Source organism: Corvus cornix, chromosome 8 (genome assembly GCF_000738735.6).
Source record: "Corvus cornix cornix isolate S_Up_H32 chromosome 8, ASM73873v5, whole genome shotgun sequence".
In the NCBI taxonomy this organism is placed as follows: domain Eukaryota; kingdom Metazoa; phylum Chordata; class Aves; order Passeriformes; family Corvidae; genus Corvus; species Corvus cornix.
Window position 1 is genome coordinate 20,965,147 of NC_046338.1, and position 26,125 is coordinate 20,991,271.

General features: G+C 39.4%; 1 protein-coding gene and 1 long non-coding RNA gene across 2 annotated transcripts in view; one reads left to right on the plus strand and one right to left on the minus strand.

Moving 5' to 3' along the window:
* Window positions 1-26,125, plus strand: part of NTNG1 (netrin G1) — a 150,784-nt gene that overhangs the window by 28,369 nt on the left and 96,290 nt on the right.
* Window positions 15,831-25,193, minus strand: LOC104695395. The gene is made up of 3 exons (XR_752861.4): window positions 25,036-25,193; window positions 17,015-17,099; window positions 15,831-16,208 (listed from the first exon to the last, which is right to left on the minus strand). It is a non-coding gene; the product is annotated as an uncharacterized LOC104695395 (long non-coding RNA).

Consider the following 26,125-nt stretch of genomic DNA (forward strand, 5'->3'; position numbering starts at 1 on the left):
CTAAGTTGCATTCATCAAAAAAAAGGTTGTTGCTGTAATCAAAACACGGTATGGGAAGAGTCTCAAAGAGAGTTTAACTAGGAAGATGGATAGGAAAGACTGTATCGCAGTGATATGATAGTGATGTAGCATGGAAGCCATAAATCATCTGGCAGAGCCAGTCCACTGTCAGCAAGGCCAATTAGCCCATGATGAGCACTGCGCTGCCAAAGCGAGGCGTCTGCTACCCAAGCTATCGGGTTTTTAGCTATCACAGGAACATCTAAACAACAGATTTATAGCTAGCTCAGTTCTCTGCTCTGTGCAACTAAATACAGTGGAAACATATTTAGACGAAGTGTGACTTTCCAAATTAATCCACCTGACAGGCGGGAGGTACAGCAGATCATGCTCGCTTTAAGTCATTCTTTGCAGAATGTTTCCTGCAATCACAGTTCCCCTTCTTTGCAGTCTTGCTTTTTACTCACAGTTCTCCACTTCAGTCACTTCCAGCCTCTCTCTTCTTGTTAATCAATTTCCCTACAGCAACCCCATTTCCTCCCCAGTACCTCAAGTTTTAAACTGAGGGTCCAGTTCTGCTTTGTCTTCCTTGTCATGACAAACAGTGTTTGTCATGACAGATACTCAGCAATGACATGCACTAGGAGGAGTGACATACTCAAAGGAATAGATATCTTCTGGATCTGTCTTTTTGCTGTATTTCTCCTAAGCAGCATATTGTCATTTCTCTTGCCTCAGCATGTCAGGTTTGCCATGCCATGGCTTTGTTCAGGGCAATTAAGCATATGGAGATTTCAGATGCCTACTTCCCAAAGGATACACTGGTCATTCTGAGACACTCCTGCCTTAGAGTCATTTGGCAGTTCCAGGCTGCACTGGTACAGGATGCACACATTCCATCATCACAGGTCCAAAACATTCAGCGCATTTATGGTAAAGAATTTTGTATATGTGATAATATTTGAAAGCATTCTAATTATGCTAAATGATAAACACAGGCATTCTGGATAGGGGAAAACATGGAATCCAAAATCCTGCTAAAAATGGTGCCAAAAAACCTGGAAAATTCATGCTGTGGTACTTTGAATCTGATTACCATCAGTATACTGGGGTTTTTTTCTGAATGACCAGGATACAAAATTATCTTTAAAACTATTTCATATACTTGGGATGACATTTTCATAGTTATTAATTGGGTAACTTCCAGATGTTAAGCCTTTGAAGCAAAAAGTTAAAACAAGTGTAATGTGCTTGACTGCATAAAATAAGACCTAGCTAAACATCTGCACGAACATGCTCAAACATTATCAGTCAGTGAGTTTTTGAGAAAGTAGAGCTACATTTACTATGAAGCACCTGTCCATGGAATGAGAAATTTAATGGCTGAGATGCAAATAAAATTTAGGAGCTAGCTTCAAGCCCATTCCTCAGCAGCTCAGAAGGTTTGTGTTTTTGTGGCTGGGGCCCATGGAAAATGTTCTGGTCAGCATTAGCTAAGCCAGAGGCCATCGTTATATTCATCAGCAGTGCTGTGGAACACTGGAAATCCTGGCTGCTGCCCAAGCACTGGTCCTACACCGACCCAAACTCCCAGGCTATGGAGCTTGAGGTTTGATGAAAATGTCAATACTACATTGCTGTGACTGCACTGTTCCTGCACATTTTGGATTCTGCTTCCCCCAGTATTTGCCCTGCTTCCTTAATTTCTCCTGATTTCATCCACATAGATTGCGACCTCTAAAGCACTTGCTTTCTTTACAAATTCACAGATTAATACAGAAAGGGAGTGAAAGATTTCAGCTGCAGAAGGGTAACCTGTTGTGACTGAGTATTGTGAGTGTTAGAGAACACTGGATTTCTATTTAGGGTTTTATCTCAACTTAGCTGCTTTAGAGCAGAATGAGCATGACTTTCCTGGAGTGATACAAAAGGAACATGCAAGGTATGTTCCCTTAAGCTTTGGCACAAACTTAGGCTGCGCTTGACAAGACAGTGGCTCCTGCCTCACATACCCAAAGAATGGAAGCAAACCTGCTCCTGCCTTAAAAAAAAAAAAAAAAGAAAAAAAAGAAAAAAGAAAAAAAAAAAAAAGAGGGTGAGAAACACCTCTGCTCCTTTCGTTTTTCTGCAGATCTGACACTTCAGAATGCTGAACAATTATGGTATGTTTATAAAAGTCATTATAAAAAGTGTTGTTTTCAGCAGAATAAATTCAAGGGTTTCACTCATCACTTTTAAATGCGAGTAGCAGGACTGCAAGGTCAAAGGTATGAGCTTATGCTGTTGCTGCTTTGCAAATGCCAAGAGGGATTTTCACCGCAACTCTGCTTCACCCCAGAGAAAAGCCTCCTCCATTATCTTTTTAAATTAAAATGGACACCAAAAAGAGATGTTATATGAATTAAGAGAGGGGACTTTGCACTCTGGCTTGATTTGGAATAATTATAATTGTTGGGAAGTAATTTTCCAAGTACAGTTTCTGTCCCTAATTAAATCCATGGAAATGCCTCATTTTTTGGTTATTGCCAAGATGCATTTCAAACTCACACAGAAATGCACAACTGTAATTTCATTAGAATTCCATTTCTCCAGGCTATACAAGTGCAATGAAAGAAGAGGTAAAATTAATTAAAACTGTGGACATGTTTATACCCACCAGGTGTCATAAAAGGTAGTGGCTCAGACATTTTTCAAGTAATTAAGCAGACAGTTCTTCTTTTTCAGATGAGTTATTGCCCTTCCCTCTTTAATCCATGTAAGAGATTTCATCACAGAGCTATTGTCAGGTGATGGGATTGCTCTTTACAGTCAGCATCCCCCTCGCACTGCCTCTCGTTAATCAAAATCACATCATCGCTGCAGAGAGGCAGTGACATGCAATCGGCACATTTCCAAAGGCAAGCTTCATGTGCCAAGCTCTGCCCACAATTTAGGCTAAAAAGGGGATAACACAATTTTCAGTTTAACCATATTTGGATTAAATAGCATGAGTGTTCATTCAGGGCACAGCACATCTTCTGCATGTAAAGCTCAGTTCTCCTCAGTGAGGGCAGCATTTAATCAGATTCATATGTGTTGGTGGTGTTTGTGTTATCGAGTTTTTTCATTCCATTTCTATTTTGTCAGGAGTTTTTCTTCTGGCCATGTTGAGATAATCACTAGTTTTCCTGAGGATGTGCAAATTGCCATGGTTGCATCCTCAGGCAATAATGTACATAAGACTGTAATGATGGCATTTTCTAAGTTTTCAGTGGAAGTTAGGATCAGAATTTTGTACGTTTTCTTTCTCTGCCTTGGCAGTGGATATAAATACAGCTCTTGGCTCCTCTCTTTGGGCTTCCAGTACACAAACACAACCTCCACATCCTGCCGTGTATCCTGTGTACATAGCTCTGCCTAGGGCCGGAGCAGGTGCTCAGAGCACCCGTGGTGCTCTCTGGGCACAGACACAACCCCACATCTTCGGTACCGAGAGCGGGGCCAGCCTGGTTCAGTCAGCCTGGACAGAGAAGGTGACTCCTGGGACAAAACAGTGCTGCCATTGCTCCTCCCGCAGGGTGTATGGAAGAGCCATGCTAACCCTGTGCTCCCCACAGCTCTGCTCTGCATTAGTAATAACCACAGAGCTGCTCTGCACTTTCAGTACCCTCACTGGCACATGAAAGCTGTTTGCCATCCCACAGCCAGGGGAATGGGCTAGAGCCTGCATTCTATAGCAAGTTGTGCATTGTCTCTCCCAGTCCTGCAGCACAGATGTAAACAGACAACCAAGTCCACCATGTTTTCTTAAGGAAAATAGTAATTTCTTATTATTATTTCCTTTTTCAGTTGGTTTGTATTCTACGGTGGCTATTAAGTATTTTCTAATGGGCGATTTTAATTATTTTTAATATTGCAAGAGAAAAAGTCAGTGTAAAATAGCTTGCCCTGTATTTGACAAAGTGGAACATGCTAACTGCATTCAGTTGCAAATGTCCATAACAATGGACATACTTAGAGCAAAAATAATTCAGAACGGCAATATTCACTGCATACTTCCATTTAGAGTTGGTGCCTTCCTTGGTCTTGTTTTTCTTGGTTTTCATTTAATGCTCTGTCTTTATTAACTTATATAATTTTAATTACATTACCTTTCATAATATTGTAATATTCTCCTGCTTTCAACATTATCCCTTACAAGGTCATCTCTGATACATGACTAATACATTTGAATAAAATGCACAAATAAAGTATGATAGTCACATTAAAGCATATGGGACTGTGCTGAGAATAACAACTCAGTCTAAGCTTTGAACAAAAATTTTTAAAAAAATACAAACCAGTAAAACCTTGGAGATGAAGGTTAAAGTCATACACTTCTAGAACCAAATTCAGCTTTTTTATACTTTGTACCTGCTGTTCTGGGGCTGAGTTTGACCTTTTGAGGGTTGAAGATGGGGTTTGAAAGAGTTGTTGTTTTTATTTTTTTTTCCTTTTCAAGTTTTAAATAGCCATTTTATTCTATTTCAGTACTAAATTCTGCCTTCTGCTACAACCAGCATAAGTCCAGAATACACCTTGACCTAAATGGTGCTTTGTTGCATTTCTGCTTCACATTTGTTACCTTTTTTGCAATGCCCAGGCTTTCAGTTAAACATCATAGGATTAAGCTCCATCAGTAATTAATTTTAAATATATTGCCTGTTCCACTGATTTACCACACTTCATTAGGTAAAATAACAAATAGAGCCCTTCATTTACTACTTTTGTGCAAGTCACACTATGCTGTTGTATTTCTCCCTAAACATGTTCTCATTTTTCCTCCTGTAGCAGTCAGCCCAGACATCAAATCATTTCTATCACATGATCTTGAGTCTTTTTTCTATTTCTGCAATGTCCTATGTCAGGTGAGGAAAGCAAAAATATATTTTAAGATAGGGTACAACAATGATTTATGGAGTGACATCTCAGTATTTCCAATGTTTTTATCCTATTCTTTTTGCATCCTAATGTTATGAACTTTTTTTCCCATGGAAATTTCTGCTCCATACACATTGTGCTGTCTTACCTTCTTTTATAAACTTGAAAGAACTTTGGTTTACCACAGAAAATACTTTTAAAAATATTTAGTAGGCACCAAACTCCTCAAAGCTTAAGCTAAGCTACTTCAAAATCATCTTTAAACAAAATACAATATAGAGATTCTTAAATTTATCTAGGAAGAAGCTTTTCTGAGAAAGCTTTGGCAATTGGTATTTTCCATCACTTACTGGAGGAGTCATATGATTTTAATGTCTTGGAAAACAGTTTGTATGGCAGCCAGGTGCTTTCAGAGCATCTGATACCAAGTGCCGGCTCTTACTATTCTTTCATGAAGTAGGGTAACCTTGGATTAATAGAGAGTCCTTTATTACTTAAACTTATTTACAGTGCCTCACTAGCAGGGTACTAAACACATATCGTTTGAAGGTTTTTTTACTTTCACATATTGTGTTTTAAACTAGAAAAAAGAGACATTCTGATGGTGGATACTCCAGCACTTTGGACACACTACTGCAGCTGCACTTCATGCCAGGCTTGCCTTTTGATTTGGTGTCTCCTGACATGCTACAGCCTTCCCTGGTGAGCCAAGGGGGTACTGCACACAACCTCACAAGCCTTTGGCTTTAAGAATGTGAGAACCAACATAACTGCACAACTGAGACACAGTAATGCCACTGAGGACATCCCAAACACACCCACGGCAATAGTACCAGCACCAGCAGTGACTCAACATCAAACAACCAATTTCTTTCCTACCAGCATTCTCCTCTAACCCAGCACCACTTGCTGAGAGCAATTCCTGCAGGAGACACAGTAACACCCAGCAGAGGTTAGCACACAATACTTTCAACAGGTAACCACAGCATTAAATATAAATGTACTGGCTGCCCATAAAACACTATCCATAAATCAACAGCTGCAGAACTCCAGGAGAATAAAAACCATCCAATTCCTATTCAAGTAATGTGAAACTCACCTTGCTCAGAACTGATCAGAAGCCATCACAGCCTTCCAAACACTTGGCAACACCTACAGACTACCCTTGACATGCTCACTTAAGCTCTTAGTTAACCACCATTACCAACTTTAATTGGTTAAATTTGTGGAGGTTTTCAAACAGAAGAATCATCCACATCTGATTATGACCTCATTTCTGAAAGCTGGGTCCATGGTGAGGCAAAGCTTTCACCAAGGCTCTCAAAAGAAGTCAACCTTAAAAATGAAAAAATGGAATTGAAAAATATTAATGCATGCTGTAAAACTCACACTTTAATTAACCGTGAATAGAGAAATCCACCAGTATTGTGTTTTTATATGATGAAAATATACTCGTGCACTGCATTTTTAGACTAACATTTTAGAAGTAACAGTCTAGTGTGGAGATTACATAGGATTTGAAGAATGCCTCTTTTTAGAAGGATAATACTCCTTTTAAAATGTGAAACTGGAAGCAGAATGGTAGCACCTGTGAAACACGTAGGTGGATAAAACTTCAGTAAATAAATCAAGCAGAGCAAATCTACTGTCATCCTTGGATATCTGGAGTGTGTTCTGATGCTTTCTCAGTAAAGAATACTTCAATTTTATTAAAAAGTATTAATTTTATTGAAAAGTTGTATGATCAAAAATCCAAACCTATAAATAAATAGGTATCTTGGAATAGCACACTGATGCTTAACATTCAGTCAAGCTAACTAAATCATGCTGTTTGTACCTGTCCTCATCCCACTTTTTCCCTAGCCCACATACATGTGTTTTTCTAGGTATGGGATCACTGAATTTTTATATAGCATGTAGGCAGTTATGTATGTCATTACCAGTGTGGCAGAAACAAGTTAGTTCTGATAACTAAACTTTTCCAGTGCAATTTGCTAAGTGAGAAAAAAAGGAAACAGAAAATAATTATAACCTGTCTGTGGATAAATGTGACAAAGGTGAGCTGTGCCAGCAGGGTCTGGAAACTGCAGTAATCTGCATGTCTGTACATGTCCTGTCTTCTCTTGTCTTGGGACCACAGTCCTCTTTCATTGCTGATAAAAGTAAGATTGACTCCATCACTTCCAGGAATAGAGGCTGAAGCTAGACACACATTTCAATAAAGTGGAAGCTAATCTAGTGAAGCATCTGGAAGAGAGGTGGTAATCTTAGAGTATTTGTCACTCTTTTCCTCTCTACAGGCCACCACCTCTGAAGGTTTTCTAGTTTCACAGAATTTCGAATGTTTCGAGTGTCTTTTAACCTTCATTCAACAAGTGTACCACATGGCTGAAGATGAGTTGTCCTTTGCTGCTGGTCTTCTCGATCCTGGCTGGGGTTATTGCCCATTTCCCCTAGCAGAGGCCACAGAGAGGACTCCCCCACTGCTTCAGCCCTGAGGTCTCCTGGTTTAGCTCTAAACCACAGCCACCAGGACAGTCAGCAGAGCTGATGAATTTTGCGCTGACATGAGCAGCCAGTCTCATCTGCCAGCTGCTGTGGGTCTGCAGCCTCTAGGGAGGGGCCATGAATTCATCCCTCCAGCCAGAGTCACTGGGGAGCAGATGTCAAAGCCCTCCCTGAGCTGGAAGCATCTTTGTGTCTGAGCCCAGTAGTGCTTTGTGTCTCTTGGTTTTGGATGGGTGCATTTATCTAAACAAAGCTCCTTCTCTGTTTTGTTCTTTGCTTGTTTGTTTGCTTGTTGGTTTGGCATTTACAGATAGAGGGATCAAATTCCTTCAGTACTAGTTCTCTGTATCCAATTATAGTTACAAGCAGAGTAAGGAACTTGTGCTTTCTCACACCAAGTTCTCACCCTCACTTTTTTATTTTGGCCTTGTGGTAACATCCCAGCTGGTTCTCTCCGATATAACCACATGGAGTTGTAAGGTCTTTTTGTTTCCTTTTCCCAATTCCTTCAGCAGCTGTGTTGATTTAAATCCATACACAGCCTCGAATTGCAGCAAGCTGTAGTCCTGTCTGTTCCACCCATGGCAGAACATAGTGTCTCACTAGCTGCAGAAACAGCTCCCCATCTTTCTTCTGGACATCTTGCAAACCACTGTCAAAATTGTTTTGTGCCCCAGCCTCCTGCCAAGTCTCTTTCACATTCAGGTGATGAGTTAATGCTTATTCTTCAAGAGGACCAAAGGGTACCCATGAGTCCTTGTTTTCAGGAGCACTATGAGCTTCCTAAAGCAGCTTGGGAAGTCCTTGAAGATGCCTTGGCCATGTACCATAGGCATCCTTCTTCACAGGTCTTGTCAGGTGGGCTCTGACACATGGATATCTGTCAGAAACATTCAAAGGAGTCCCAATATGTGCATAACTTCCCGTTGTACAGCAAACACTGCAGCTAGATAGTTTTGTGCTTTAAATAAAGCATAAAGCTGCATTTTCAAGGAATACGGTAAAAAGCCTTTTCACTTAAAGAGCAAATTACCACATTTCATCTCTATCAGCTTGGTCTTTTCCTGTTTTTCTCCTAAAATGGGCATTTCTAATGGAGGTGGTAGAGCCCTGTGCTCACAGGGAGGCCTGGTCTCGATCACTCAGGGAGGCTGAGCTGTGATTACACGTGACCTCACTGTGTCGACCCCACTGTGCCACTCTTTACTTGAGACAGGAAACACAAGGAAATGTTTTCTTCCTCATTTTCACTACTTCTACCTAAACCAGATTTTTGCATTACAGCATTCATGCCTGGCTTTGTGGGTATGCAGTATACCAATACAGCTACTTTAGGGTTGTGTTCTTAGATATTTCAGAAATTATGCTTTAGTCTGGCAGCTTCCGATGAACTTCGTCAGTGAGCAGGCTAGAATTCTGACCTAAGGGGTTTGTATATTCAGCTGTATTAAAGCCATCAGTATTTGGGCAACTCAGGAGTACTGTGATTGGAAGTTCGAAAATACAATGATCTTTTGTGTCTAGTGCATGTTATGCAGGAGAATATTTAAATCAATAATAATGCTATCAGAGCTGGAAATCAAATGCAAAATAATTCCCTGGGCTTCCCATGTATAATGACATTTGTTCTTTTGATGAATTGCTAATGTATTCTTGGACAGAAGAGCTGCCAGCCCAGCCAGCTTCACTATAAAATGGCAGGACAGAGAGAGCAGGATTGTATTTACTACTATTTACTGCTAACAAACTACGCACCGTTCAACATGTTGTCTCTCTGCTATGAATTATTCCTGTTCTGAAAAGGGAACATCTAAACAAACTTTAAGACTAGTCTGTTAAGAAATTACTATTTTCTTCAAGGAAATGTTAGTTCGCTTTGTTTGTTTTGAAGTGACAGTACCAAACTGAAACATTATCTTTTTAAAAAGGCAAAAAATTATTTCAGCTGTGATGCCTGCCTAACACTCCCAGCAATTTCCATGACTCTTACCATAAAGCATTTTTTTCTCTGCGTTCATTTCTCGTGTTGGTTTCTGACACCCCGCGCAAGACAAGCAGCCTGACCTAACCTGCAGCAAACCAGCACTGGCCACAGTAAAATGAACTAAATCCACAGTGCTGTCCAATGGAGAGATGATGAAGGGATAAAAAAGCAGAGGGAAAAAATCCTCTATTGTTTTTATTTTATGCTGGTAGTAATTTGGGGGTTTCATTTTTCACAGTAATTGTCTAAAACCCACTCAAATGATCAAGCAAAGATAAATCTGAGAGTTGTTTTGCTTATTTGTTTAATAATATCATTGTAAGATTGAAAAAAGGGGCAATTATTTTGAATTTTATTACCCTGAATTATTAATTTTGTGAGCTTTTAAAAAGAATAGTAGTTTGGAGATTTTTTTCTAGGCATAGTGCTGTGCTATGATTCCTTTACATAGTGGATTCATAAAGATTTAAAAAGCATGAAGTATTTCTGATTCCCAAAGGAACTCTGTCTGGAAGATGACAGCCATAAGACTGTAGAGAAAACCTTATATTGTATGAGCTCTAGTAATTTTTAGCAAATGCATCATTTTATCTTGAGATTGGTTGATGCTCTGTACCTGTAATATTTAGGTATTTTATAAGCTTAACTCTTAAGGTATCAGTGCAATTGTGTGATTCATGTCTGCAGTCCAAGACAACCTGCATAAATCCTGCTCTGGTTACCTTTGGTGCTTCTGCTGACTGCCACCAAATTCCACAGACCGTGCTTAAAAATCCTCAACTGTGTGATATACAGCTCCCAAAACATCTCTCAAAACGTGTGAGCCTGTCGGAGAAGAACAAGTGAAAGTTTTCATCTTTGCAACCATCAGAATCTTTTACCTGACCAGCAAGCAGAAAAGCTGAGTGCAGCGCCCAGGCCAGCCCCCCATACCAGCTGTGGCACACGCAGCCAGATTATTTCCATTCATTTCTTTTGGATACCAAAGTCATGGGAGTGCATGGAAGTTAGGTGATTCCTTCTTTTGCTTTCCGGCTTTCTCCATTGCTCCAGAGTCCTGCATGCACAGGATTAGGCTCTTTGCTTATGTAAATTGCTGAGCACAAAATATCCCCAGTTGTGTGTCCTCGTTACAGACTGCAGCACACACCATGCCACTCTCCCTGCACAGAACAGTTTATAGCCAGTTTCTTCCCTAACAGAGCAAGTGCAAATTTTATCAGGGTGATGGATTATGTAAGAAAATACATTTTCCCCATTGATTCATTGTTTCAAAGGACCCATTATCTCTCCCATTTTCTGTAGCATTCCCCTAAAGGTCATATCAATGTTTCTGGAACTTTTTGAGGAAAAAATAAAACTGCGATTATTTTTCTTCACATCTGAAAAAAGAATAATTTCACAGCTGTTGGCAAGAGGTTAAGAGTGTGCCAACAGCTCTAATGATTAGCACAGGCTGCTTCTGTAGCCTGGTTTGCAGAGAGCTCATACACTGTCTTCCATGTTTCTCCAGTTCTCACTGCAGGGCCTGGAGAATCCAGGAAAACTCTCTGTGAGAAAAGCAGCTTGGTATCAAAGCAGTTTTGCTGATAAGATTCAGTCTGGTTCACCGCTGGCACTGATAAAGCTTTAGGTGGCTAGTAAATAATAGATCTATTTGTGCTGTATGTGTTAGCTGCTGCTACTTTTACAAGGAACACAGTCTTGCTGGCTTTTGGCTTTTTGTAATGAAGTGTGTCTTAAAAACAACTTCTCTTGTAGAAAAAGTTCATTGGTCTCCATTTCAGGTATTTAAACATTATGTGGGCTATTCATTTAAAAGGATGTCTGAATACCTGAGGGTTTAGATTATCAACAGATCCTGTCAGGTGGGGTCTGACACAGGCATACACACAGGCATTCACACGTTCAGAGCATTAAACCCCCTTAGATATGAATTTATCTCTGAACAGGGGAGCTTAAGAAAGTGGGGATGGAGAGCGGCCCTGCTCACTGTGCTCCTGTGCTGGGGCTGGGGGCAGGTTGTGGGGTCAGGCTCCTCCTGCCTGTGCAAGTGAGCACAAAGCCCCCCAAGCCCCATGGAATCCATAGTGACTGTGCCACAGGAGGTTTAACCTCTTTCTGAGCAGTCACTTGAACTGCATAGGCAACATTTCTCTCTCACTGCGCCTGACATGGGTGCCTTTGCTGACTGTCTCTTCGCCGATCATCATTGTCATTCTCCATGGCAGGTTTAAGCATGAAACCAAACCCTGGTGTAAAGCAGGCACTCTCCTGGGAGGCAGATGAAGAAGCTGCCAACTGTTTGGTGCCAACTGCTGTGGGCATCAAGCCGCTCACTGTATCTTCCCCAGAAATGCAGGCATGCATTTAAAATACCCAGCCACTCTCACTGGAGACTGTATCAGTCAAACATTAGATATTCATCTTTCATTCCTGCCTATTACTAATTGATAGCCGAGGTCTTTAGCATGCATCATCCATATCTCATTGCATATCATAGCTGTAACTAAGTTAAAAATACAAAGACCCTGTAGAACTAAGAGACTTTATAGATCTTAGGTTTACACGATGCTGCCTTTTGTACAGAAATTCCTATTCTTCAGCTGGTTAGGTCCGTGCTGTGCTCTGATTTGCACGAGTTAAATCCAGACTAACATCAGTAGCTTTAGCAGAATTAGTACAAGTTTGCTCTCATTTTCTCTATCAACATTAGTATTTTTCAAGCCCCACCATAGCAAGGGTTATCAAAACATTTAGACAAAATCTGAGCCTCAGGAAAGATGGAGAGATGTGAGAGCAGGAGATGAGATGGGGTAAGCATTGTGCTTCCTCTCCTTCCTTCTGCACCTTGCCCCTAGCCCAGGATTGGTACTGAAGCTCTCTCCCTTGATGCCAAGTCTAGGGAAAGTAATCCATTCTTCAGAGCTGGAGATTACTAGTTAGTGGGGTTTCTCACTAATTTCCATTAATTAATAAACCATTTCTAATTGAGAAATTTGCAGAAAGAAAAAAAAAATCTAGACTATTTGAATATTTCTTCCATTAAGCAGAACTGCAGAGAGGACTGCATGGCCAAATAGGCTTGAAAGCTTATTTCCGGTTTTATTACCTTCTTTCTTTCACTCTAAAAACCCTGCAGAAAATTTGCTTGAAATGCTGATCCATCTGAACTTTAAGTTGACATCTGCATGAACTTATTACCTGTGGTTTTGGGTCAGCGTCTTGGCTGCTGAATATACTTTAACATTTTTAATCTTTCATTTTTCTAGCCTTTTTGCATTTGCCAGATTTCAACACTTTTGCAATAGCATATAGAGGCACCATTTTTTTTCCTCTATTAATCAACGGAAAGCAGAGAAGAAAAGGAAATTAGAAGAAAAGAAAAATAAAAAAGAAAGGAAAAGAAACTTGAGCAAAAGAGTAAGCACCATTATTTTTTGAACAGGCAGCTGCTTCTGACAATTCACCTAAGGTAGTTTTCTTTTTCTCTGTAGGACTTGAATTCATTCCTCTCAAGACTTTGGTATTGATCGTCTTTCTTTTCAGAGTTCCTGACCTTCCTCCTTTGCTGTCCCAGCCCAGCTGGTATGCTTTCATACAGCTTTGGTTAGCTCTCGGCACTTGCATTTTACATTTCAGCAGGGATACCCTTGACGTACTTCATCTACTCACATGTACCAGAGCAACAGAACTGGTGAGGGATAGTCTGTAGATCTGGCTTGGTTTATTTGGTTTTTAATAGATTATGTTATCTGTTGAAATAAAAAGTCAGGTATTTCATAGTTGTTGCCACAGCTATGAAAATCTCACAAATAAAAGTCATGGTCTGTCTAGAGCATGTCTTGCTTCCCTATATCCCACTTTTTTCTTTTTTGTTTCTTTCCTCCTCCAAAAACCTAAAACAATTCAAAGTGCTTTGTGCCAACATTTTGAAGAAGTTATATTTGCTAGATACAAAAATCATTGTTGGTGGAAATTTTCTTTCAAGTGAAATTTTCAAATTTTCAATTTGATGTTCAGCTCAGAGCCTGGACTTTGAAATCTCAAAGTCTTTCACAAGCTACAAGTTCTGCCCTCTTCAAAGCACGGCTGGAAACTGCCTGACCCCCCTTTCACAGTCTGTTCCTGTTCACTCTGTGGAAGGGATGCTTCTGCACATCCTGTGCCTTGCAGTCCCTGTCACCATCTGAGAGCCCATCTGCCTGCCTTATGCCTTGGAGCATGCAGGAGAAGATCCCAGAGGCTGTCTGAGGACAGAGCGGCTGCTGGGCTCCCGGGACAGCTGGGTGTGAACCATGCCCGCGGGAGGCAGGAGGCACAAGGAGCTCTTGCTGGTACTCACAGATAAAAGTGGCCACAGAGAAAGCCAGAGGAAATGGCCAAGTGTTGTGAGACAGGGAGCACAAAGGGAAAGCAGAGGTTTGCTTTCTACAGTTCACATCTTCTGTGGAATGGAGGGCAAAAAAATTGATGTTGGAGTTGCTGATTCCTTCTGTGGTGAAGTGAAAGTAAGTGTAGGCCACTGTGGAAAGGGCAACAGGCACTCTTTCAGCGGCTGAGAAATGAGGAAAATAATTCTTTCACACTATATGGAGAAGGAAAACATAGATGTACGTTTAACCATGGTAGAGGAAGTGAAAACAAGAGCTGTGTGTGGTGACACCACAGAAAAGAGCAGAAAATAATTATTGAAGAGAAAAAACCTAATATAATATATATTTAAATTTTATTAGTTGTGCTAGGATGTTTCTTGAACCATCATTAGTATGTTCCTGTTCCTGTACTCCACTCTTCTTTCTAGGCCCATTCATTTTCTGATTTTTTTCGCTTCTTTTCCATTGCTCCTTTTCCTCTTTCTTTGTGAGTAAGCAAGGTTATTATTAACAATCAATTTTCTTCTTGACATGTAACTGTTCAACAGTTACCTATCAGACTTTTCCATCCTTTGGCCAGCCCTACCTTTTCATGGACCTGGTATAATACACTTAATGCATAGTTAAATTCAAGTGATGGATCTAATGACTCACAAGAAAATTTCAATGTCATTTGAGGAAAATGTCATGATAAGCATTTCTCAACAGTCCCTAGGGAGCATCCACCCAATCTCAACTAGTGTGAGCTACCAGCAGAAAAAGTACAAGGAATTCCTTTTTTTTTCCCCGCATCATTTTGAAATGACAGCCAAGTTACATAAATAAAAACTAACTAACTAAATAATATATGAAATAAATAATATAAATAATATATAATATAAATTACTATATAATAATATAAATAATAATAAATCCCATCCTTGCATGTCTGATAGTGAAAGTCAGTAAGAGTCACCTGTATTTGTTCAAGGAGGTGTTTATTTTTGGTGGCATTTCTTTAGGCATTTCCTATGTTAGTTTTGGTGGATGGATTTATAAAAAGAAAATCCATGTAAGAGAAAAGATGTTAAAAGACAACTAATGTTGTTAATGTGTCTGTTAAAAGACACATTATTTTCATCCTTAGGGAAAGTGCATTTTCTCCTATTTAAAAACACTTCTGCAACGCTGCCCTGGAAACATTACTGTGCACAACGGCCTCCAGCCTGCTCACAGGGGACTGAAACCTGCCCACCTGCTTTTATTACCCAACGTTGATGCCAAATGAAGAAGAAACACATTCATGTTGTAAAATCTTTAAGTGCTACTTACTAATTCAGATTAAAAAATTTATTGTCTCATTACTATTTTCAACTGGACTGAGTTAGATGGCACTAGGCTGACTTACACTAGCTGAAGATCAGACTGTAGTTTTCAAATGACATGTCCTCCTAATTAATAAAGGAGAGCTTACACTGCCTAATTTGAACCTGTGCCAAACATCTCTTTCTCCACCACTTAATGTTCACAGCCCTCGATCGCTTGTCTGAGGCTTTGTGGTTAAAGGACTGGGTTTGCTGTGTGGTTTGTGCTAGGTTTGATGGCTTGGGGTTTTTTAGTTTCTGACTGTATATATCCTTCCTTTTCTGCTTTGACATTGACATTGTGTTTTGCTTTAGTCTGAACATGTAAGAGCAGACAACCTGATCTGCATGCACCATTTGTGTCACATTCCCCTCCTGAAATTAGTATTCTTCAAAACAAACCAATATGTTTGCATTGCATATAACAGACTATCTGTGACAGCCAAAAAAATGAGTACAGTATGCACATCATTTCAAGCTGATTATATTCATTGCCATTCAGGTCATAGCTCAGATTAATTATTGCATTTGTGTAGGATGTTTGTTAGGAGGTTTCCTGATTTGTGGTTCAGAAGATTGATTACTTGTTACATTTACTTTGTGGTTTCTGTGGGGAAAACATCTTTAAGGCTTCAGCATTTACAAACATACTGAGGCCAAGCAGGGCCACTGAGAAGTGAGGATACCTACACCTGCCACATCAAGAAGCTGTGACATACATCTGCATTAATACCAGGTTAAAAAGCAGAAGATGTATAAAACAAGCATTTGCTTTAAAGTGCCTCAGTCTAGAGATAGTAACATAGCCTCAAGCACTGATGTACCTCCCATAATTAAAATAAGGGAAAAGAAATTAAAAAGCTTACAGAAAAATGCCAACTGGCAGGTTCGTATAGGTGAGACAAATGGTTTACAAAAGAGCCCACCTGAATCCTGGCTGTAGCTGGTACACAATTTGCAAAGATACAGGTTTCTAGGCCTTGAATCTCATCATTTGACAACAGATTGACCCAGGCTGTGCAGGCAAATGCAATGAATTGCTTGATGTTTCTCCTAGAAATTGGCTGGTTTGAGGCAGAACTAGGAATATGAAGCTTCCTGTGGGAAAAACCACAATGTTCCAATTAGTATCTAGATGATTTTACAGGTATTTTTAGGAACACTAGCTTTAAAGGAATTCAAAAATATGTTCAAGTCAAATTAGGAGGCATCCTTGAGCCTGGCAAAGGATAAAGGCAGGAACCATTAGATTTTCATTTATCTCCTGTACCTCTCCTGAAATATGTTAATTAACCAGATAGACTCACAGTTCGTATTTCCTGACCTGCTCTTTATCTTTTTTGTCAAAACACATGATCATATACAGCTGTTTCCAGCAATAAAAGTATGAGGTACTGAAAAGAAGACAAAAAGTAAAACAAATCAGCAACCATGTATGCTCTAAGTAGGTTTTAGAAAGTGCCTTGCAATGCAGTGCTTAAAAAATGGAATAAGCTATAAGGCTTTGTATAACATTGCAGGAGACGTGAAGTCTGTCTTCATTCATTCATATAACTCACTTTATTTGGGAGCTAATGAAGCAGAAAAAAAAATTTTCTTTATACTTAAAAATAATCACTAGAGCCTGATAAAAGATCTTAGCAAACATTTAAGATGGCAGCATTGCCAAAGGAACTTTGTTTCCTAATTGTTGTCCTGGTGGAGCCAATAACAGCCCCAGTCAGAAAGGGTTTAGAGGACCCTTTTCTGTTTGGTTGTTGTAATGAGATAGACTGTCAAGTAGAGGGTAGTGGGTGTGGTGATGATGGATGTGACACAATAGCACCAAACAGATAGTTAACAAGTTAGTTGTGACTTGCTGCTAAATCTTTGCATCCAGCAAGCAAAATGTTGTGTTGTGATACCTCTTAACGCCGTGATCAGTGCTAACTCTCACACTGGTCCATGCAGTAACTCAGTTGATGTTAAACTGTAACATCTTTCCCTCATCTGAAAAAAAAAAAAAAAATTAGAAGCACCAGGTAGACTTATTTGTCAAATACTGTAGGAGATTTACCTGCAAGAGTTGCCTAATGCTGGAGCAATGTGGTGTCAGTGAACCAGACCATCAGTTTATTTTTCAGTGGAAACGTATAAACCTTCCTTAGTGCATTTGCTGTGTCTCATACTTTTCCTTCTCTCATGCATTTAGTTTCAAAAATGGCATGTTAAGTAAAATTACTGAGCATTGCAAGCTATAAAAATAAATTATAGTTCAGTTCCATTAGAAGCCCACTTCCGTTCACAAGCATATACTGTTTATAAGAGCATCTTTAGACTACTAGGGGAAAAGGGAAAAAATATAACTTACAAAGTTGCACTTCTGGCTGTTCTACATGAGAAGTTCTTGTCCTGATCTTTACCATTTGTTTTGTCATTTAGCATAATGTCTACTAAGTTAGAGGAGTGAAAGGAAATTAGTCCGTAGGGAAAATTACTTAATGGTAACTCCCTTTTTTTTAATCTAGCCCTTTTACATCCCATTTTCTTTACCCACTTATGACAGTGACCTTTTATTTCCTTTTGCTTTTCTTCTTGTGTGCAAAATTCCTCCACTGCCTTCGGACTGGACACTCAATTCTTTGCCTCATACACAGCAAAATGAAGGTGGGATTTCATATGCATGAATGTAGTTCAGCAATTTCGACTGTGTTAGCACAGATTTTTTTTTAAAAAGGGGCAGGAATGCCTGCCCATGGGAAGCAGTGAATTAATTCCTTGTTTTGCTTTGCTTGTGTGCATGGCTTTTGCTTTCCCTATAAACTGTCTTTATCTCAACCCACGAGTTTGCTGGCTTTTACCCTTCCAGTTCTCTCCCCAGTCTTCTGCAGGGGGAGTGAGTGAGCAGCTCCATGGGACTTGGAGGCTGGCTGGGTTAAGTCATGACACATATTCAGGGGAATGAGCTGAAATAATTGAGGACTAAAGAAGAAGAAAACAGTAACAAAAAGAAGATGTCTTTTTAAACTTCAATTAGCTTTTGCAATTTTTTTTTCTGATGACCCCAGTGCTTCACACTCCTCTTTTCCTGTTTCATACCACTGCCACCTCTGCATTTCAGTTTTATCCGGTGTTGCAGACAGTTGTCACTAACTTGTTTCAAAATTTAGTTGTACTCTTTCCTCCCCCCTGCTCCTCCCCAGTCTCTTTGCAGACTTCCTTCTTGACCAAGGACACACCCCAAAGCCTACCTTTGAAATGCAGGAGGAGGGACTGCAGTCCCTAGAGCTGGATTCCTGTGAGCAGGCACGGCCGTGACACTCCAGTCACTGATCCCATTTATGCAGCAGCACATGCAGCTCACACAATCAGCTCTCAGATACAGCTGCAGTCGCTTTACGGAGGCTACTTTAGGGAGCAAAGGCTCTGAGCTTTGAATAAAGAATTCACATTTAACTCTCTGGCCAGAAGATTATCAGCAGCATGCATCAGTAAATGCTGCCTATGAAAAGCACAGCTGACCACTGCTCCTCTGTCCCTGAAACTTCCCATTTCTGCAGCAGTTATCCATTCTGGGGCACTTTGAAAAGTAAAAATCCCAGTAATGATGCCAGCATCAGTTGTGATTGGTCAAGCATCCAAAATATAATTTAGTTCACATATTTGAATATCAAAATATTCAGCTTCTGAAATCTTAATGTATTTTTCAGAGAAAATTGATTTTGATAAAAGATACTGTAGGAGAACCTAATACATGTTTAAAGATTTAATTTCCTAATTTTTTTGTTGTCTGTTGCAGCTTTAACAAAGTCACAAGAGTTATTCCCACTTAATCCTGGTTTACACTGATTTCCCATAACATTTCATTAAAGATAAGAATATAAGCACTATAGTGCAGATTATCTATATTTTCACAGCACTAAAGAGTAAATGTATATTTTTCCAGAGAGTTTATTTAGTCACCATTGCTATCATCCAGGAGGCTACAGATAATCTTCCCTCAAACTCTGGAGCAGTTTAGGAATGCAACACAGAATCTCCTTTGTATGTAACTTCTTCCATATTATGTCATGGAGGAGTGTTAAAAACAAGAGTTTCCTCTAAAACTGAAAAAGCAGCTCTACTGAAAGAAGGGAAATGTATTGTTCTTACAAGTACCTGCTTGTGTTGGCTCATTGCAAAAATTAATAAGCCTTCCCCAGCCCTTCTTACTCCTCCACTCTGCCACAGATTCAAAACCAAAATAAATCCTTTCTGCGGCCTTCTCACCATTGAGTTAGCTTATACTGCAGTGGCCCTTTAAAGAATTATTTTATAAATACAAAGCACGTAACCACTAAGGACACTGCAGCCTGGGGTACTGCCTTTATAGACAAATGGTATATTTTCTTGCAAGATCCCTCTCACAAATAATTATTATTCTTGGTATCTCACCAGTTCAAAAAAGTTTCATTTCCAAAGTCTAGCACACACATGCATCATGAGTGCCTGTTTGGCTAATGCCATGCAGGCAGTGTGCTGCAGCCTGCCCTCAAAGCAGCAGTTCTATTTGCAGAACATTCTATTTGTAACTTAATTAAACTCACTTGGTGAATTATTTTAAATGTCATAATTCATAATTGGTGTTCGGCACTTTTTTAATGCAGATATATTAAGGAATAATTAATTTTACATCAAGTTAAGTCCAGTAATAAAATAACTCTAAACAATGAAACACAGTGTGAGATCAGTCCTCATCTGTGATGATTAGAGGGGCACATTGTTTGTTGCAATGTCTTTTTTTTTTTTTTTGCAATTATTCATCATTAAGAGACTGATTTTATTCAGTGTCCCACATCGAAAACAGTGTGTCCCTTCATTATTATTTCTACCAGTGTGAGAAAATTTTGTCTCATAAACTTTCTGCTGTTTACATAATTGGAGCATCTAGGAGCAAATCTGCTTCAATTTAAATCAGTGCAAAGATTCCCACAGTCTTCAGTGGGAGTTAACAGTGACACACGAAGGACTAGTCCATCACAAATGCCAGAGTAATAGCACCAAATACATATATGTATATATGTATATATTTTCTTCTTATGCTTCTGCTGCTTCCTGAAGTTTTCCTGCTTGGATTTGCTTAGGAGTGTGGGATGTGGCTGTTTTGCATCCCCTTCTCCAAGGCACAGCAACAAGCAAACACCTGAGCTTTGCTAAGACCAGCACATGCTTGACAGCTTGTCAGTGTTATAGTGACAAAAGAGCAGCTGGCCATCAACAAAATAATAAAACTGACAATGAGAGATATTAAAATGCTGTCAAAAGGGGCAATGCCTCCAGGCAGAGATTGTCTTCACCCCTCTTTGGACAATGGCTCTCAGCAAGCTGTGGGCTTGCACCACTCCATGACATGCCACTGCAATACCAATATGTAAACAAATAGTAATAATTAAGACATTCAACAAAATGACAGCCAGCAGAAAGCTTTTTTTCTCTGCTTAGCTTCAACCACTGTATAAATCTTGTTCGTGTAACTGAACTGTAAACATTTACACAGACCTATGGTATTCAACACAGTTATGCCCCTTGGGCCACTGCTTGAGCTGAAAATTGGCTCCTCAGCTGCAAATAAGAAGCAGGATGACAATAAGTTTAGACTCTTTGACATCTATGATTTTTAATGGAAAATATGGACTATCCAGTACGTAATCAGCATTTTAACACCATTACTTCGGCTAAACTCTTCTGCAGGGTGATAAGATTCATTACTGTATAAAAGCTAGTCAGAACCTCAACAAATCTGCCTTTGCAGTCTAATCTCTTGTAGTTGCATCACCCCATGCCTACCTTCACTCTGCTAGCCTAGACTCAACTAATAAAGCCAGGCATGTGTAGGTGTAGGTATTAAAAAAAGAAAGAAAAAACTAAAACAAAATCCCATTTGTGATAGTGACTGACAAACACAGAGCATCTTAAATGAAGGTGTCCTGAAGGACTTAGAGCCTGCAGTGTAATTTAATTAAGATATCAAAGTGATAGCATTATATTATCTATGACACCTATTCTATTATAAAGAATTTCTTTAATTAACAAAGGCAGTAGCTGAGAAGGCAAGCACTGGTATGAAACACAATTACTCTTCAGACTTACTTGAGTCACACTTGTTTTACTGCCTTTTTATTTGCCTTCAGGCGGGGCTGCAGCCCCTGTTCCTTGGTTTCATGGACTCCCCACAGCCTCAGGATGCCACAGGGATCTTGTCCTAAGCCCTGCCACATCCACAAGCTCCAGGAGCACAACAATGACTTTTAGTTTTTCCTCAGTCAAAAACTGCCTCCTCATTTTCCTCCACTGACACCAGGGAGAGCAGCTGATGGCAAAGCAGGGCAGCTTCGGAGAAGCGCAATGTATGCGGAGTTAAAGCTGCTGGGAAGCGACAGGATGATCTGGGACCTCATAAGCACTGGGATACCTCCCGGAGCTTTTATGCAATTGCTATTCAGGTTTTATTCAGTAAGAACATCTGTTGGTTTCAGCAAATTCATGTCTAGGAATTAAATTAATTGGATCTCAGGATAGGATTTGCCTCATTGAAAGGAACTTTCAATGAGAATTTAAATAAACTATAAAGTCCTAATAAAATATTTTCTATGGCATAGGGTTGTTTTATAACTACTTAAATATCCCATCATATATTCAACACACAGTTTTAATGGTTTTCTTATGTGCTTGCAGATTTTAAAAAAAAGTCAGAAGTTTCTATTTTTGAGCATCATATCCAAAATTTTTGCATCAGCCAAGTCCAGACACCTTCAAGTATGCAGGCAGTTTCTCAAGGTTTCAGGGGTTACTGGACCCTACAAGGAAATGCTAAGTCAGAGTTAAAGCTATTTGTAAGCTTTTACATATAGATATAGATATAGTTGTGATTCTCTTATATCCACAAAATAATGATTACAAAATTAAGTCTAGAAAAGCAGTCTAAGAAATATGAAGGAACTTGGAAAGGAACTTGAGTAGGCATAATATCAGATGGAGGGATTGATTTTATGATTAAAATTTAGTCAGTACTGTGTTGCAGAAAATATACAGATAAATAGAGAGATATGGAGTCACAAATGTTTGCAAGGAGATGAGAGGTAAACAGCAGATTTTTTTCTTTAATAGCTCCTATGACAAAGAGAAGTAGCTCTCCAGCTTCTTGAATAAATTACATTAATACATAATTACTATAACCTTACTGTGTCACTATGAGTTATTAAAATCAAAGATACCTTAACAGGCTTGCTTTTTTCTTATATATATTTTAATTTTTGGCCAGCATTTTTAATTTGCATATGCCCACAAAGTATTATTAACTAGTGCATTCAACTGCTATATAACAGAATTCACAAAAATAATCTCAAATCCATTTAAAATTATTTACAGCCTTATGCTCATTTCCATTATAAGCTAAAACTTAGAGTTATTTTCCATTGATCTCACTGCAGCACTTTCAGTAAATGCCCAGTGAAAAATTAGGAGAAATGAAAATTAAAGAAATCCAAGGGCATATCTTTTGAAGTTGCTTTTTTCTTTTTTACTTTTGCATTAACATATCACAGATGGCCATGTGGAACAGGGTGATTTTGTATGCTGTCTAAAGACATTGTTATAAGCAGAGCTATGCCACTTCTTATCCATTAAACACTTTATTGGAGCCTGAAAATACTCAGATGCTATATGCAAAGGGGTTTTTTATATAAAAAAATGTAAATGTTGCACACCTTTAAAGAAAGGGGCATATGGCTTTGGTTTGTAGCATAGTACAGCCTTAAATTCTCTGTCAGAGGAAAGAATACCTCACCTTCTCTGAGGTCTTTTATTTTTGCACCCTTACAAGTACTGACTCATTTTTATAAACAGATACTTTTCATTCCAGTAAGTGCACTTCATACAGCTCCTTTCATACAAACTGGAACCTAAAATTCCATTTAAAGATAAATGCTGTGCAGCACTGGCTTGTTTAAATTACAGAGTCCCTGTAGGAACACATGGAGGCAAATTTATCATATTCATCCCTTTCTGGCTTCAGATGCTGCCTTACGCAGCTGCCACCTGACATCAGAAGCACATCCAGGTGTCAGGGAGGGGCTGTCTCTGTTATGCCCCTCACAGAGGCAGCTGAGGTGGAGCTGGGCTGTCCCAGCACACTCCTGTCCCTTAGTACCCCTGACCTCTGGGCTGCTCAGCCAGGACACGGGAGGCTGGTGCAAGGTTTTGACCTTTCTTGTATCTACTGCAAGAAACAGAGTCTGTTGGAAATTAGTCATACAGTCAACCATCAAGTCATTAAACAGCATTTTTGCTCAAATTTAGTTGAGCAACTAGACAGGCTAAGAGAATGTAATTTTTCACATTTCAAATGGCAGCAGTTAATTGCATTACTCTATCCAAGGTGTTTCTCTTTATCACATCTTCCGTAAGACGTGGGTTGGCTAGAACTGATAGGGAACATAATATGCTGTAATTTATTACTTCCCAGGGTGGTACAATGGAAAGAAGCATACTTAGAGCTCCTCTTATCAGCTTGCTCTGTAATAGATTGAAATGTATTAGGATAAAAGGAAACCCTGTCCTTAAACTTTACCTTCAGGCATCCCAGCAGGCAATTGTAGAAAGTCTATTTTTACCACTACAGAAAAATTACATTCAGTCTCTTCTTGTGAGAAACTCCTCCACCTAATGCTTACCAAAAGTCAAATACTTTTTAGATTATATTCATCCTACAGTGTTCATGGGTTACAGTTGTCTTGTCTAGCATACACATGCAGATTTAATCTCTGTAGGGGGTTAATAGCACAGAAAAAGAATTGGCAGCACAACATCCCCGTAGGCAAGCGGCATTGAAACGCCAAGCACCACAACATGGCCCAGGCTGCCCTGGTCTTACTAACAAGCTTGCCTGAGTTAGCCCAGGTCATGTGCCAGTGACTGCTCCTGGTTACAGTGGGGGCATGCAGAGGTTCAGAGGGAAACCCCGGCTTGCAGAAGTCTTGCCACAGCTCACAGGGAAAGAAGCCTCTTCATCTCCAGATTCGAATTACTTTATAATCAACCCAAGAAGAAAGTCTACCTCAGTTCAAGTGTTACATATCTTGACATAAGCCTTCCTTGCATTTGGAGATGCCCTTGCTTTACTTCAGGTAGAAGATTCACATTCAGACTTGGGAGGCACTCTGTGTCATTTGGGACAGTACCTGAGGCTATGAAATCTTGCTGGGGATTGGTTTTATCCCCATTGCTCTGAGGTGCCCACCTGAGGCAGCAGCAGGGGTCAGACAGGCATTACACCCCTGCCCTCTGCATGGGACAGGAGCAGCTGCTTTCCTTCCCCTTTTAGCAGCACTGCCCCCCAGCCAGCTGGGCTTCTCCGTATTTCAGCTGTGATGAAATAAGTTTTTAAAATGACAGGTTGTTAGGAGGCAGTGTAAGCACATACCATACCTGAAGTGTAAATTTGCAGATAACAGTAATAATGATTTTAGGAAGTCATTATATATTTTTCAGAGCTGTGTGGTTATTTTTTATTATAGACATGTGTAATACAGGAAATTACGTGACATTCTCCAGCACAGAACTGAACAAATTACCAGTTTATCACAAAGTTTGCAACCCTTCCTCAAAAGATAATATGTGGGGGGTTTTTTTGATTGAATTACTTATATTGGTGCAATATCCTAATGTGGATTTGATGAGTGACTTCATCCTTTTTCAAAGCACTATGTGCTCCAATTTGAAAGCGGAGAGACATCACACAATTCATTGTGAATACTAATAAGACATCCCTTCACTGTATAATGAAATTCAACATTCAAATTTGTTTCTATAACAATTCCACATTATGTAGGTATACACTGTGACTCATTAAAAATATTTGTTTTATCATCCTGACAAACACAAATGAAGGGAAAACAATGTGGCCTACCTTTTAAGAGAAATGAGGTGAAAGTGGATTTCACTTTCAACTGTCATTACTGTTTATGTTCCTTTTCATTCTTCCTTTAAGTGGTTCACATACATGCAAGGGTCCTCTAAACCTGGGAATTCTGTAACAAAAACTTATCAAATTCAGCAGAAATGAGTGCAGATTCTGTAGCAATAATAAGACAGGGTTTTTTTAATAGATATCAAGAGCAGTGTTTCTGCATTACATCAGCAATTCTAATTGTGGTGTTTGACATTCAGTGTTAATCCATCAGCTCTGAAACTTATTAAAAATGGCAGTGGACGTATTATTAGGTCCAAAGTTGTCAAAAATAATACTGACATTAAGAATCAGAAATAAAATTACAGTTATTGTAGAAATACAATTTTGCATGAGATCCATGAGCACAAAATCAATAACACTCTGGAGCAGGATGAACAGTGCCTACAGATGCAGACAGTCCCAAAAGCACAGCTGAGACATCCCCAACAAGAAAATAATTTCTTCTGTCTCTTTAGTCCCTTTTATTTGTTGTTTGGCTCTGGAGCTTCTTTTCTCTATGGCATTAGCCAGAGAATTAATAAAAAGACCAAAAAAAATTCTCTTTGAAAAAAAGGCCTGTGAGACAAAGGAAAAGGGTCTGGCTTAGCCACCACTTGTCTAAGTACTAATTACTTCACCTCTTTGTCTGATCTCCCCCACCTGTAACTTTGTGGGCAGCTGAATACACCTGCTTACAAGGCATCTGGAGATTTAGAGCTAAAAAGTAACATGCAAAACATAACATAAACATGCAATATTACATAAATGTGGATTGAAAATTTTTTTTACAGCTTTAAGTGACCTGGTTTTGCTATCCACATTCATAGCTACTACACTACATCCTATTCAAACTGGTGTGATAGCATGTAAAATCAAGGACTGTCAGAGCTGGGGAAGACAGCCTGCCTTGGCTTAGCAAAGCTCTCTAATTTCAATGATAACAAAGTAAAAGTTAGTCCAGCTTTAGGAAATTACCTATTTATTAAATGGCACTCAGCATTTCTCTCATTGGGGTGATTAGTAAAACATCAGCTTACTGTTTTGGTAA